Raw genomic sequence first — 13,578 nt, forward strand, 5'->3', positions numbered from 1 at the left:
AAAAATTAACACAGTAGCATGCAGCATATTAGCTACTGTTCTTGAAGTCATTATGCAACTGAATGGTGCAAAGAGACTCTAAAATCTCCCGTCGAGGGAAGGTACCGCTGGCGCTGGCATTATGAGAAACAGCTATAAGGCCTTCCCAGACTGCGTTCCAAGGATCCACTTGCAAGCCTGGGCATAAGGTATGTGCCAGAAGGTGTGAGGGGCATATTGGGGGCAGCACTGCAGCACTGTGGAGATTATGGATTGTACTCCACTGCCCTCAGAGGGCAATCCCAATGCTGTCCAAGTTGTTCCAGGAGCCTCTCCAGTCTCTGGAGCAGCCCAAGATCAGAAAGGCTCAAAAATGGCTTAAAGCCATCCTAGCCCCTCTGCTTCTCTTGCACTGCAAGTTTTGTGCTAGCACAGAATCACACCTATTACCTATAACTGGGACATAAAGGAAGAGTTAATATATGAAAGCCTTGCTTCAAATGGCTTACACGCTACTCAAGCATATTAATTTTATTCCTAGATGTTGTGAAACTGTTCTATCCACATCACACTTTTTGTGATGATATCTTTACAAAATTATGTAAATCAGTGTTCTCTGTTAGAGAAAGTTGAAGATCTATGCAATTCCTTCCCTCACGAGAGAGCTGACTAACTTCCTATTCTTATTTTTCTCTCCCTTACTCTGTGAAGGACAAAATCATAGGCCTTGTTTTCCTTGTACCCTGCCAAGAACTAAATAGTGCCTGAGGACTTTAAACTTGATTTGATGTTCAGTGGGAAGCCAGTGCATTGAACCATGTATGGAGCAATGCGCTCCTGTTGCCACACATTTGTCAGAAGACAGCCTTTTCACCAGCAGGAGTTCTCTTATCTGTGGATTCACTCCTAAATACTGTGTGCTCACAACAAAAGACTGTGGTGCTCACAGATGTAAGGATCACTGTGGCCACGTTCATGTCTGATAGCAGGGGAGGTAGGATGCTGGTAAGCTGAAGTTGAAGGAGAGTTTGTGCTGATGTTCCCATTAGAGTATGTCTAGTACAAAGGATGAGTCCAGAAAGCGCACTCTGATTACTGTAACAGAAAAGCTTCTCTATACTAAATGACAAAGAAAGTCAGATTTCAGTATAATATATCAAAACAGCAAAATATATACATCTGTTAAAATAGTGGCATGTTAGAAAATACTTAGGCTAAAAATGTTCAGATTACCATGTTTTTGATATAATTTTCTGTCTTAAAGTTAGCAGCATTACACTGTTTCATAACCTATATAGACTACGTCTACACTGCACATAAGTATCTGTGTTGAATACTGTATGTCTAGCTACAAGCCACAGTGAAAAGCAAGCTGCGTGCAAGCCACGTGTCAGCGAAAGGCGGGGGGAGGCAGCAGGACTCGACACTTCGATGGGGGAGCCATGTAAGGTATATACCTGGGTGCATACCCACAGGCATCACGCATGTCTCTACTCACCTAAGCAATGTCTCACCGTCTACATTGCTATTTATACTCATGTTGGGGGGCTAGCCAAGTATGTACTCTGCACACAGCTGTAAGAAGTGTGCAGAGTAGACATACCTAGAAAGTTAACAATGTAATGCAGAAAAAACATCAAGCAAAGTATTTTGATATTTTGTGATAAAGAGGGGATTGCTTCGTGGAGAGAAAAATGAACCAGCAGAACAACAAAACTAGCATATTTTTTCTGATAACATAATTATTAGTGCAATTCAATGAGAGCCAAACATATCTGATAGGTATAATTAGAGAAATATCACTGTATTATATCTTTTAATTTGACATTCCTGCTTTCCAGATTTTTAAATAGCACAGTTTCTATTGCTGACTATTATACCACTTGGGCCTGCTCACTACTGTGTTACTCTAGTTTATTAGTCTACTGGCAAGAAATTGGAGCAATGTAGTAATCAGACTAAATTAGTATATACATATAAAGAAACGGATGCACATTTGTGAATCAGACATTTATGAGATTTTGCCCAGCATAAATACACTTTTTCTTTTACATTTAGTGTAAATTGTATTGTTATTCTTTGAAAACTTTGAACATGTCCTAATATTTATTATTTAGAACTCAGTTATTTCATATTTGATTACTTTAATTTAATACTGACTTTTTTGGCCTAAAATGACAAGTAGTTTAAATATATCTATATCAGTGAAAATAGCAAACCACAAAACATTATAACATTGTGTGATCTGGAAATTTAGACAAGTTTCCATGTGTGTTTTATACTTCTTATACCCCAATGCAAAGGGATGACATCTCATCAAAGCAATGGATCATCCTCATATGTCATCTGAAGTGAAGTCTGAATACTCTGTATTTTTTAAAGGCTGAATTTCTCCACTCATCCGTTGTGCTAAAACACAATGTTTCAAAACCAATATGTAGCCTGCACGTGACAAAGATGCATCTTTTCTGGAAAGGTTTGATTGTCAAAATTTCATTATACTTGGCACAAATATACAAGGCAGCAAAAGTATAGGACTGTATTTAGGAGACTATGGACTATACATTGCACTTTCCCCTTAAGTCTTGTCCCTGTAAAATCTTTAGATGCCAAGAACATTTCTTTATCACAACATCACTCAGAATCTTGACACTACAAAATGTTCCAAGAACATTTCCTTCTCATTCCTTTCCCTAAAATGATGCCAAGTTTGCAAATCTTTTCTATAGAAATATTGTTACCTACACGCACTAAAGTGAAGTTCAGATATCTGGTTAAAAAAGGGTTTACTGGAAAGTTTATTAACAGTACAAGAAGCATAATCTCCCCGTATTTCTGAAATATTTGGAGGTGAAAGACCACACTTAGATTCCGCAGCAATGGGCCTGATTAGAAACCCTCAGATAGATACCCTATCTAATTTGGATTGATGAACCCTAGCATTTAATGATTTGTTAGTACAGCTACTACAAAATTTGCTTTGCTTCCCTCAACTATAATGAAAAAAAAAGCTTACAAGAAGTGGAAGGTTGGACATATGACCAGGGAAGAGTATAAAAATATTGCTCGGGCATGTAGGAATGAAATCAGGAGGGCCAAATCGCACCTGGAGCTGCAGCTAGCGAGAGATGTCAAGAGTAACAAGAAGGGTTTCTTCAGGTATGTTGGCAACAAGAAGAAAACCAAGGAAAGTGTGGGCCCCTTAATGAATGAGGGAGGCAACCTAGTGACAGAGGATGTGGAAAAAGCTAATGTACTCAATGCTTTTTTTGCCTCTGTCTTCACGAACAAGGTCAGCTCCCAGACTGCTGCGCTGGGCATCACAACATGGGGAATAGATGGCCAGCCCTCTGTGGAGAAAGAGGTGGTTAGGGACTATTTAGAAAATCTGGACGTGCACAAGTCCATGGGGCCGGACGAGTTGCATCCGAGAGTGCTAAAGGAACTGGTGGCTGTGATTGCAGAGCCATTGGCCATTATCTTTGAAAACTCGTGGCGAACGGGGGAAGTCCCGGATGACTGGAAAAGGCTAATGTAGTGCCAATCTTTAAAAAAGGGAAGGAGGAGGATCCTGGGAACTACAGGCCAGTCAGCCTCACCTCAGTCCCTGGAAAAATCATGGAGCAGGTCCTCAAAGAATCAATCCTGAAGCACTTACATGAGAGGAAAGTGATCAGGAACAGTCAGCATGGATTCACCAAGGGAAGGTCATGCCTGACTAATCTAATCGCCTTCTATGATGAGATTACTGGTTCTGTGGATGAAGGGAAAGCAGCGGATGTATTGTTTCTTGAATTTAGCAAAGCTTTTGACATGGTCTCCCACAGTATTCTTGTCAGCAAGTTAAAGAAGTATGGGCTGGATGAATGCACTATAAGGTGGGTAGAAAGTTGGCTAGATTGTCGGGCTCAACGGGTAGTGATCAATGGCTCCATGTCTAGTTGGCAGCCGGCGTCAAGTGGAGTGCCCCAGGGGTCGGTCCTGGGGACAGTTTTGTTCAATATCTTCATAAATGATCTGGAGGATGGTGTGGATTGCACTCTCAGCAAATTTGCGGATGATACTAAACTGGGAGGAGTGGTAGATACGCTGGAGGGCAGGGATAGGATACAGAGGGACCTAGACAAATTGGAGGATTGGGCCGAAAGAAATCTGATGAGGTTCAATAGGATAAGTGCAGGGTCCTGCACTTAGGACGGAAGAACCCAATGCACAGCTACAGACTAGGGACCGAATGGCTAGGCAGCAGTTCTGCGGAAAAAGACCTAGGGGTGACAGTGGACGAGAAGCTGGATATGAGCCAGCAGTGTGCCCTTGTTGCCAAGAAGGCCAACGGCATTTTGGGATGTATAAGTAGGGGCATAGCGAGCAGATCGAGGGACGTGATCGTCCCCCTCTATTCGACATTGGTGAGGCCTCATCTGGCATACTGTGTCCAGTTTTGGGCCCCACACTACAAGAAGGATGTGGATAAATTGGAGAGAGTCCAGCGAAGGGCAACAAAAATGATTAGGGGTCTGGAACACATGACTTATGAGGAGAGGCTGAGGGAACTGGGATTGTTTAGTCTGCAGAAGAGAAGAATGAGGGGGGATTTGATAGCTGCTTTCAACTACCTGAAAGGGGGTTCCAAAGAGGATGGCTCTAGACTGTTCTCAATGGTAGCAGATGACAGAACGAGGAGTAATGGTCTCAAGTTGCAGTGGGGAAGGTTTAGGTTGGATATTAGGAAAAACTTTTTCACTAGGAGGGTGGTGAAACACTGGAATGCGCTACCTAGGGAGGTGGTAGAATCTCCTTCCTTAGAAGTTTTTAAGGTCAGGCTTGACAAAGCCCTGGCTGGGATGATTTAATTGGGGATTGGTCCTGCTTTGAGCAGGGGGTTGGACTAGATGACCTCCTGAGGTCCCTTCCAACCCTGATATTCTATGATTCTATGATAATGTATACAAGACAGTGTTTACTGTACCAATTTATATCAAAATGTTCAAAACACCAAAAATAAAAGGGTAATGTATTTGACTCTAATATAGCTATGGTCATCAGCAAACCATTTCCTTGGTATTCAAGAATTCCAAACATCTCACTTCCTCTCAGACTTTTTGATGAACACTAGACACCAGCATGACAATATGAAGGAGAGAGGGAAACACAGAAAAAACTCTTAACTATACAATCATCTAATTCCTCCAACTACAAATTTTCTGCTGCTGAGATTCCACATGCCATCCTTCCAACAGATGATGTGGCGCCATTCCTGTTACTTCTGACAATGCTGTTATTTGCCACTACTCTATCATAGGGACACCTGGTAATGATTCCTTAGTTAGGGCTGTTTTCTGAATGAGATAAAATAAAGGCATTCCTTCCCAAAAAAGCTTTCAGTCTGAAAAACAGAGGCACTAGGAAGCCCAGAGGAAGAAACAGTTTAGAGTTTTGTGTTGATTTTTCCAAAGTTCAAATTGGATAGTAATAAGCGTGGAATCAACAAAAATAATGATTCCTACAACTAATACTATATACTAGTCTCTAAGTTAGTCTCTTTGAGAGACACAGTCAAGGTTACAATATATCTTCAGAAAAAAATCAATGATTACCTATAGGTTAGTAAGGAATTTTCAGTATTTTTAATGTATGTCAACATTCCAAAAGCTAATCTTAGCTGTATTCATGGGCTGTGTGTGTACGTGCGTGCGCACATATTTGGGATTACTGTATTTTCCAAGATTCACATTCTTTTGAATAATGAAAACCATATACTGTTCATGAGTGGGCCAAAGATTAATTTAACCTGTGAACATCAAGTTTTACAATGATTGCTTTTTAATTTCTCTATGAAAAGCAAACTGACTAATTAATCGGAGGGAAAACCACGTGATTTGAACAATTGGTTTGAAATCCAAAATGAAGTAGGTTGGTTTACCAGAACCTACTTTAATTCATACTGTTTCTGTTCACAATATACCTTGTTTATGTTTTATTCATTCAGCCTCCACCACAATATATTGTGCACAAAAGATAAACATGAAATGAAGAGAGTTACAAACATTCACTCACATCCAGCAAGTATTTCTATATCTGTAAGGCTCCCCCCAAAAGTTGGCTGACTAATTGTCTCAGTCCATTTGGGAAATTCACCTCCTGAATCCCACCTCACATTTATCCCTGGATTCCTCTTACCTCCTGTATTTGCTAGAAAGGACACCGTTTGTTTCAGTGATTTTAAATGGCCACATATTTCATATATTTGCTATTCTTTGGGAAGAAAAGTTCCGCATTAATTTGATTCTCTTCCTAACCTAGTTAAATTAAATCACCTGGTTTATGAAATCCTTATTAATATGAACCATTTAGGATTGTGAATTCTGCAAAACTCCTCATTAATCCAAATACCTTCTTCATTCCCTAGCTGGTCCCATGCATCCAGAGCCCACAGGATGTCACCATAACATTGCTTTGTTACATCCACCTTCCCTTTTTCAGGCTTCACATTGTGGCCACTATCCTTCCCACCAAATTCTGATTAAGATTCCCTTTGGAAAAAAACAAAACCACACCCTTAGTTACCTGGAGAGGCTGTTGTTAAAAGATGAGACCCATTTCCTTTCCCAGATTCTTGGCTAGGAATCAAGAGTTCAGTTCTCTGGAATTAAATCTGGATCTCTTGCACAATAGTGCTGTACACTGGCACAGAACTGCCAAGCTTGCAATACACTTTATTTTTACATCTTTGGATAGGGTGACCATAATTCCCTATGCTGAATATGGGACACGTCGTAAAATTACTCTCATTCAAGCGAGTTCAACGGCAATCAAACATACAAAACCGTTCAAATTAACATCATGTTGACTGAGCCCATGTTAAAAAGAAATGCTGCGTAGTTGGATTCTTTTTATTTACCTTCTTATCTGTTTCAGAGTAACAGCCATGTTAGTCTGTATCCGCAAAAAGAAAAGGAGTACTTGTGGCACCTTAGAGACTAACAAATTTATTTGAGCATAAGCTTTCATGAGCTACAGCTCACTTCATCATCCGAAATGTAGCACACGAAAGCTTATGCTCAAATAAATTTTAGTCTCTAAGGTGCCACAAGTCCTCCTTTTGTTATCTGTAAGGCTTTAGGGTTCACACTGGGAGGGGTAATACACATACCTCTACCCCCCCACACACACACACACCAGGAGAGGTGACACATAGACATTCCCGTACACCTCTCTCACACAGGAGGGGGAGACTGACCAACCATCCCCAGCACTCTCTGCCCTCCATGCCTGGCTAGGTCCCCTGGGACGGACCCACCTCTCTTGGTACCTGGCACTGAGTCTTCCTGAGGCAACATGTGCAGGGTCGTCACCACCACCCCGATTTCTGCCAGGGTTCACACCAGAACTTGGCCAGCAGCAGTCTTTTGGCATTGTGCGGGAGGGAAGGGATGGGAGCTGCTTCCAGCTGCAGGGGAGGAGGGAGGGAGGGAAGGGATGACCTGGCCTGTGTCTTTGCAGAGCTCATCTCTTCCTACCTCCATGCAGCCGGAAGCAGCTTGTCCCTTCCTGCCCGCTCCGTGTCAAAAGGCAGCTAGCACCTCCAGGCCACTGCTGGCCACCAACAAAACCAAGCTGCCTCCTGTCCCCTGGCTATAGTGTGGTCAGGAAGGGTTAAGCCCTAAGGATGTATTGTGCACCAGGGCCCAAGTAACCTGAATCCTGGGGCTTCAGCAAACCTGGCCAGAGAGGTGGCTCAGCAGAGAAGGGTGCCTAGGGGGCGGAGCAGCCCCACACTCCTTGGGGGCTGCGGGGGAGGGCGGGTGAAGAGGCTGCTAAGCCCCTGCCTTGGGGGGATGCTGTAGAGTCTGCAGGTTTGGGGTGTGAACTGGCTGGAAATAGTTTCCCCACCACCACCACCACTTGGGAGCTTAGCTGAGCGGCGGAGAGGCTTCCCCATGCCAGCGCTGTGCGGGGCTTTGGTGCTTGCACAGCTCGGCTCCTCCTGGCCAGCACCCTGGACCAGAGGGTCTTGGGCTTTCCTAGGACACCAGCTCAGCAAGAGGCAGTGGGGGAACGAAGGAGCCTGCCTGCCAGGCTGTTGGTGAACTGAACACTCTGACCACGGGCTGGTTCTCCACACAGCGCTGGGAGCGGGACGTGCCCCACTGGGGCGGGATATGGAGGAGCAGCGGGGCTGGAGGGGAGGCAAAGAGGAAAAGCAGGGAGAAGACAGCCATAGGGGGAAGAACGTAAAGGGCCGAAGGGTGTGCAGCACAGGAGACACGTAACTGGCTGCCACCTGGCAACTGCCTGCACTCACCAACCACCACAGCTCGCAGCCAGTGCCAGCCGGAAACAGGATGACGGGGCAGGGTCCTGCTGGCCGAGAGCCGGCACGCAGCAGGGGGCTGTGCTGACGGATCAGCAGGGGGAACAGCCAGCCCCGCACGCTGCATCTTCACCTCGCCACTAGCCTTGCACACCCACCCTATTGCCAGCCACTGGACCCCCTCCCACTCACTGCTGGTGGACAGGTGGCTGGCGAGCAGGGATCTGGCCAGCCACAGAACCCGCCAGTACTGATGAGGGGGAAACAATAAATATGGGACAATTTGCCCGTTTTTAAGAAAAAGTCAGGATACCTGCAGGAGGACTTAAATATGGGACTGTCCCTTTAAAAACGGGACATCTGGTCACCCTATCTTTGGACAGATGGTTCCCGAAAAGAAAAAAGTGAAGAAAACTAAAGGGTCAAGGCTGTTGGCCACATGATCTTCTCTTATCTTAGTAAATAGTTACAAATATAAGGAACAACTAACACAGCCAAACACGTTCAGCCTTTGGTAGCTGCTACAGAATTTGTATAAAACACTGCTTAATGGTTTTAACCATTCAAATTAAATCTAATTCCAGAAGGGAAAAAAAACAAAGAATGATGAAAATAAAGTTTATGTAACTTTAAGACTTTGGCTGGAATCCACAAGAGCAAATCCAGACTACACCTCCAAACACTCACAAGAAAAAAAGAGAGAGGGGCTTAAAGTGCAGTAAATTAAGGCCAGATTTGTTGACCTAACTCTAAATTTTCTTCAAATCAAACAGACACCTGAAGTGACTAGCAATTTGTTCACAGATATTGTCCAGAGGCTCATCCACTGGATCAATACATACTCACAGGTGCTTAGTTTGTACATCAGTTCCCTAGAAGATGAGTCATAACAGTGCATAACATAAATCAAACTGTCAAGCATATTTTCCAAGTCTATATGGTAAAAATCCTAATGACATTTTGAGAGAGAAAACTGGCAAGCATTCATATTAAAAATGAATTTCTACACAAAATAGTTCAACTGCATTCCTCTACCACAGCAAAAGCAATTTTCCATATTATGGAAAGCTTTCCCTCAAAAAAAAATATTTGTAACAAAGTCCCAAAAACATCTTTGTAAAACAGTCTTACAGTAATACATCAGGTTTCAGAGTAGCAGCCGTGCTAGTCTGTATTCGCAAAAAGAAAAGGAGTACTTGTGGCACCTTAGAGACTAACAAAATTTATTTGAGCATAAGCTTCATGAGCTATAGCAGCTGTAGCTCAGGAAAGCTTATCCTCAAATAAATTTGTTAGTCTCTAAGGTGCCACAAGTACTCCTTTTCTTTTTAGTAATACATCAGTAGTACACATTTTGCTATTCCACATCCCACATTATATGCATATACTCCCAAATTTCCCCATACTTCACACTTAAGATTAAGTAGCAAATCACTGTAGTGCTATCTCTTGATATTAATAGTATTCCTTTTAAAAAGTAATGAAGTATGCTACATTTACTATTATTAAAGGGGGAACTAATACCCTAAAATTAAGGCTGAATACATATTTCCATTTATATCGATATTTTCAGCTGTTTTTCTTACACCTTCAGGGCTAAGATTTTCCAGGATTTGCCCAAGATGAAATAGTTTGAATAATAATTAATTGGTTGGTTTTGTGTAGACGCAGAGAGAAAAATAATACACTTTTCTATTAATAAATGTTTTATGACGTTGGTGGGATAAGTCTCATGACTGGAATACTGGTAGAGCACGGTATAGTTTGTTCAGGAAGGACAGGCAGGGTAAAAAGGGAGGAGGTGTTGCATTATACATCAAGAAAATAAACACTTGTTCTGAGGTCCAGAAGGAGGTTGGAGGCAGACCAGCTGAGTCTCTCTGCACAATGATAAAAGGGGTAAAAAAACAGGGCTGACATTGTGATGGGGGTCTATTACAGAGCACCAAATCAGGAAAAGAAGGTGGATGAGGCATTTCTAAAACAAACAACAAAAATATCCAAAACAGAAGATCTGGAAGACTTCAACCCAGACATCTGTTGGAAAACTAATACGGCAAAACACAAAATTTCCAATAAGTTCTTGGAATGTACTAGGGACAATGTTTTTGTTCCAGAAAGGGAAGGAAGTAACCAGAGGGACAGCCATTTTAGACTTGATTGTAACAAACAGTGAGGAATTGGTAGTGTCTTTGAAGGTGGAAGGCAATTTGGGTGAAAGATCACGAAATGAGAGATTTCATGATTCAAAGGAAGGCGTGAGAACAGCAAAATAAGGACAATGGACTTCAAAAAAGCAGACTTTAACAAATACAGAAAACTGATAGGTAAGGACCCATGGGAAAAAAATCTAAAGGAAAAAGGAATTCAGGACAGCTGGCAGTTTCTCGAGGAGACAATATTAAAGGCACAACTGCAAAGTATCTCAATACTAAGGAAAGACAGGAAGAATAGCGAGGCCAAAATGTAGGGCCCTATCAATTTCACGTCCAGGAAAAACATGTTACGGATCGTGAAATTAGCCCTTCCCCATGAAATCTGATCTCCCCCTGCTGCTGGGACTGCCCCAGGTGGGGTAGGAGGGGAGGGAAGGTAGAGGACAGATGGACTTCAAGCTGCAAGTGCATGCTGGGTTGGAGAGGGAGAGCCATCTCAGAGTGCCTCTCCCACTACAGGAAGCTCTGGGGCTGGGCAGCAGCCCTGGAAGTTCTTTCAGCTGGAGGAGGCTTGTGGAGGAGGGTCTGCTCTCCCCCTGCTGCTGGGAGTGCCCCAACTGGAGGGCTCCTAGCTGCGAGTTCCTGTGGTACTGGAGAGGGACAGGACTCATCCCATCCTTCCCTTGCAGGGCAGCTTGGGGGGGAGGAGGAGATCAGACCCACCTCCGGACATCTTTTGGGTTGGGAGCCCCACAGTTACAACATCCAACACTGTGAAATTTCTCATGTAAACATCTAAAAACATGAAATTGACCAATTAAAAAACCTTCTGGCCATGAAATTGGTCAAAATGGACTGTGAATTTGGTAGGGCTCAACCAATATAGTTCCATCAGGAGCTCTTTAATGACCTGAAAATCAAAAAGGAATCCTATAAAACAGAAACATGGACAAATTGCTAAGAAGTATAAAAGAATAACATAAGCATGTAGGAACAAAATCAGAAAGGCTAAACCTAGCAAGGAACATTAAAGGCAATAAAAAGGTGGGGTTTAAAATAGATTAGGAGCAAGAGAAAGACAAAGGAAAGCACAGGACCTCTGCTTATCGGGAAAGAGGAGCTAATAAATGATGACATCAAGAAAGCTGAGGTGTTTAATGCCTATTTTGCTTCAGTCTTCACTAACAAGGTTAATGGTGACCAGATACTCACCACCATCGAAATTAACAACAAGGGGGAAGGAATGCAAGCCAAAATAGGAAAAGAAAAGGTTCAAGAATATTTAGATAAGTTAGATATAATCAGGTCAGCAGGGCTTAATGACATTCATCCTAGAGTACTTAAGGAACTAGCTGAAGCAGACTCAGAACCATTAGCAATTTTCTTTGAGAACTCCTGGAGTATGGCTGAGATCCCAGTACAAAGGAGAAGGGCAAACATAGTACCTATCTTTAAAAAGAGGAACAAAGAGGACCCAGAGAATCAGAGGCCTATCAGCCCTAACATCAATATCTAAAAAGATACAGGAACAAATTATTAAACAATCAATTTGTAAGCATCTAGAGGATAATAGGGTTATAAGGAATAACCAGCATGGTTACTGGCCTAGTAGATGATGGGGAAGCAGTAGATATGATATATCTTGATTTTAGTAAAGGCTTTTGAAGAAGTCCCAATGCCATTCTCAGAATCAAACTCAGGAAATGTGCTCTAGATGAAATTACTATAAAGGTAGGTGCACAAATGGTTGAAAGACCATACTCAAAGAGTAGTTATCAAGGGTTCCCTGTTAAACTGGGGAGACTTATCAAGCAGGGTCCCACGGGGTTTTTCCTCGGTCCAGTACTACTCAATATTTACATTAATGACTTACATAATGGAGTGGATAGTATGCTTATAAAATTTGCAGATGACACCAAGCTGGGAGTGTTGCTTTTGAGGACAGGATTACAATTCAAAATGACCTTGACAAATTGGAGAATTGGTCTGAATTCAACAATTGGTCTGAAATTAAATAAAGACAAGTGCAACATACTACACATAGGAAGAAAAAAAATCAAATGCACAGCTACAAAATGGGGGAAAACTGGCTAAATGGGAGTACTGCTGAAGAGGATCTGGAGGTTATAGTAGATCACAAATTGAACATGGGTCAACAATGTGATGCAGTTGCAAGAAAGGCTAATATCATGCGGTATATTTACAGGAGTGTCATATGTAATTGCTCCACTCTACTTGGCACTGGTGAGGCCTCAGCTGGGGAACTGTGTCCAGTTCTAGGTGCCACACTTTAAGAAAGATATGGACAAATTGGAGAGTGTCCAGAGGAGACAAACAAAAATGATAAAGGGTTTAGAAAACCTGACCCGTATGAAGAAAGATTTAAAAAACTGGGCATACTTAGTCTTGAGAAAAGATGACCAAAGGGGGACCTGATAACAGTCTTCAAAATATGTTAAGAGCTGTTATAAAGAGAAGACTGATCAATTGTTCTCCATGTCCACAGAAGGTAGGAAAAGTAGTAATGGGCTTAATCTGCCGCAAGGATTACAAATTACATATTAGAAAAAGCTTTCTAACCTGGTAGTTAAGCTCTAGAATACACCTCCAATGGAAGTTGTGGAATCTCTATCACTAGAAGTTTTAAAAACAAGTTGGATACACACCTGTCAGGGGTGGTCTAGCTTTACCTGGTCCTACAACAGTGCAGGGGGCTGGACTTGATGACTTCAAAGTCTCCTCAGGCCCTACATTTTATGATCCTATATGGTCAAAATTAGCCTTTCAAGCAACAGTTCACATCTCTCTTAGTGGTAAATTATGAGGTAAATATAGATCATGTGTGCGCATTAGAGGAAGAAAAAAATAAATCAAGCTCTATTTTGCAACCAGGTTGCTTTTAAATAAAAAAATAAATCCATCAGAATACCTGTGTAACAAGCACAGATTTCTACTATGCCCTTTTTATATCTGTTGACCTTATGCCCTCAACACTTTGTATAATTAATCCATTACATAGGCAATACAAACATATGTGAAGGAATGTGATTAATCTTATTCAAAATTCATATACTATCCCACAAGAGTCACATTATTTGTCTTATGACCAAAAGTCAGTTTAAGCATTAA

At 42.2% G+C, this 13,578-nt stretch overlaps 1 protein-coding gene across 6 annotated transcripts in view; it reads right to left on the minus strand.

The window, feature by feature from the left end:
- The window catches only part of VPS50 (VPS50 subunit of EARP/GARPII complex), a 198,629-nt gene that overhangs the window by 56,934 nt on the left and 128,117 nt on the right, over positions 1-13,578 (minus strand). The window lies entirely within an intron of this gene.

This window comes from Caretta caretta, chromosome 2 (genome assembly GCF_965140235.1).
Source record: "Caretta caretta isolate rCarCar2 chromosome 2, rCarCar1.hap1, whole genome shotgun sequence".
NCBI classification, from domain to species: Eukaryota; Metazoa; Chordata; order Testudines; family Cheloniidae; genus Caretta; species Caretta caretta.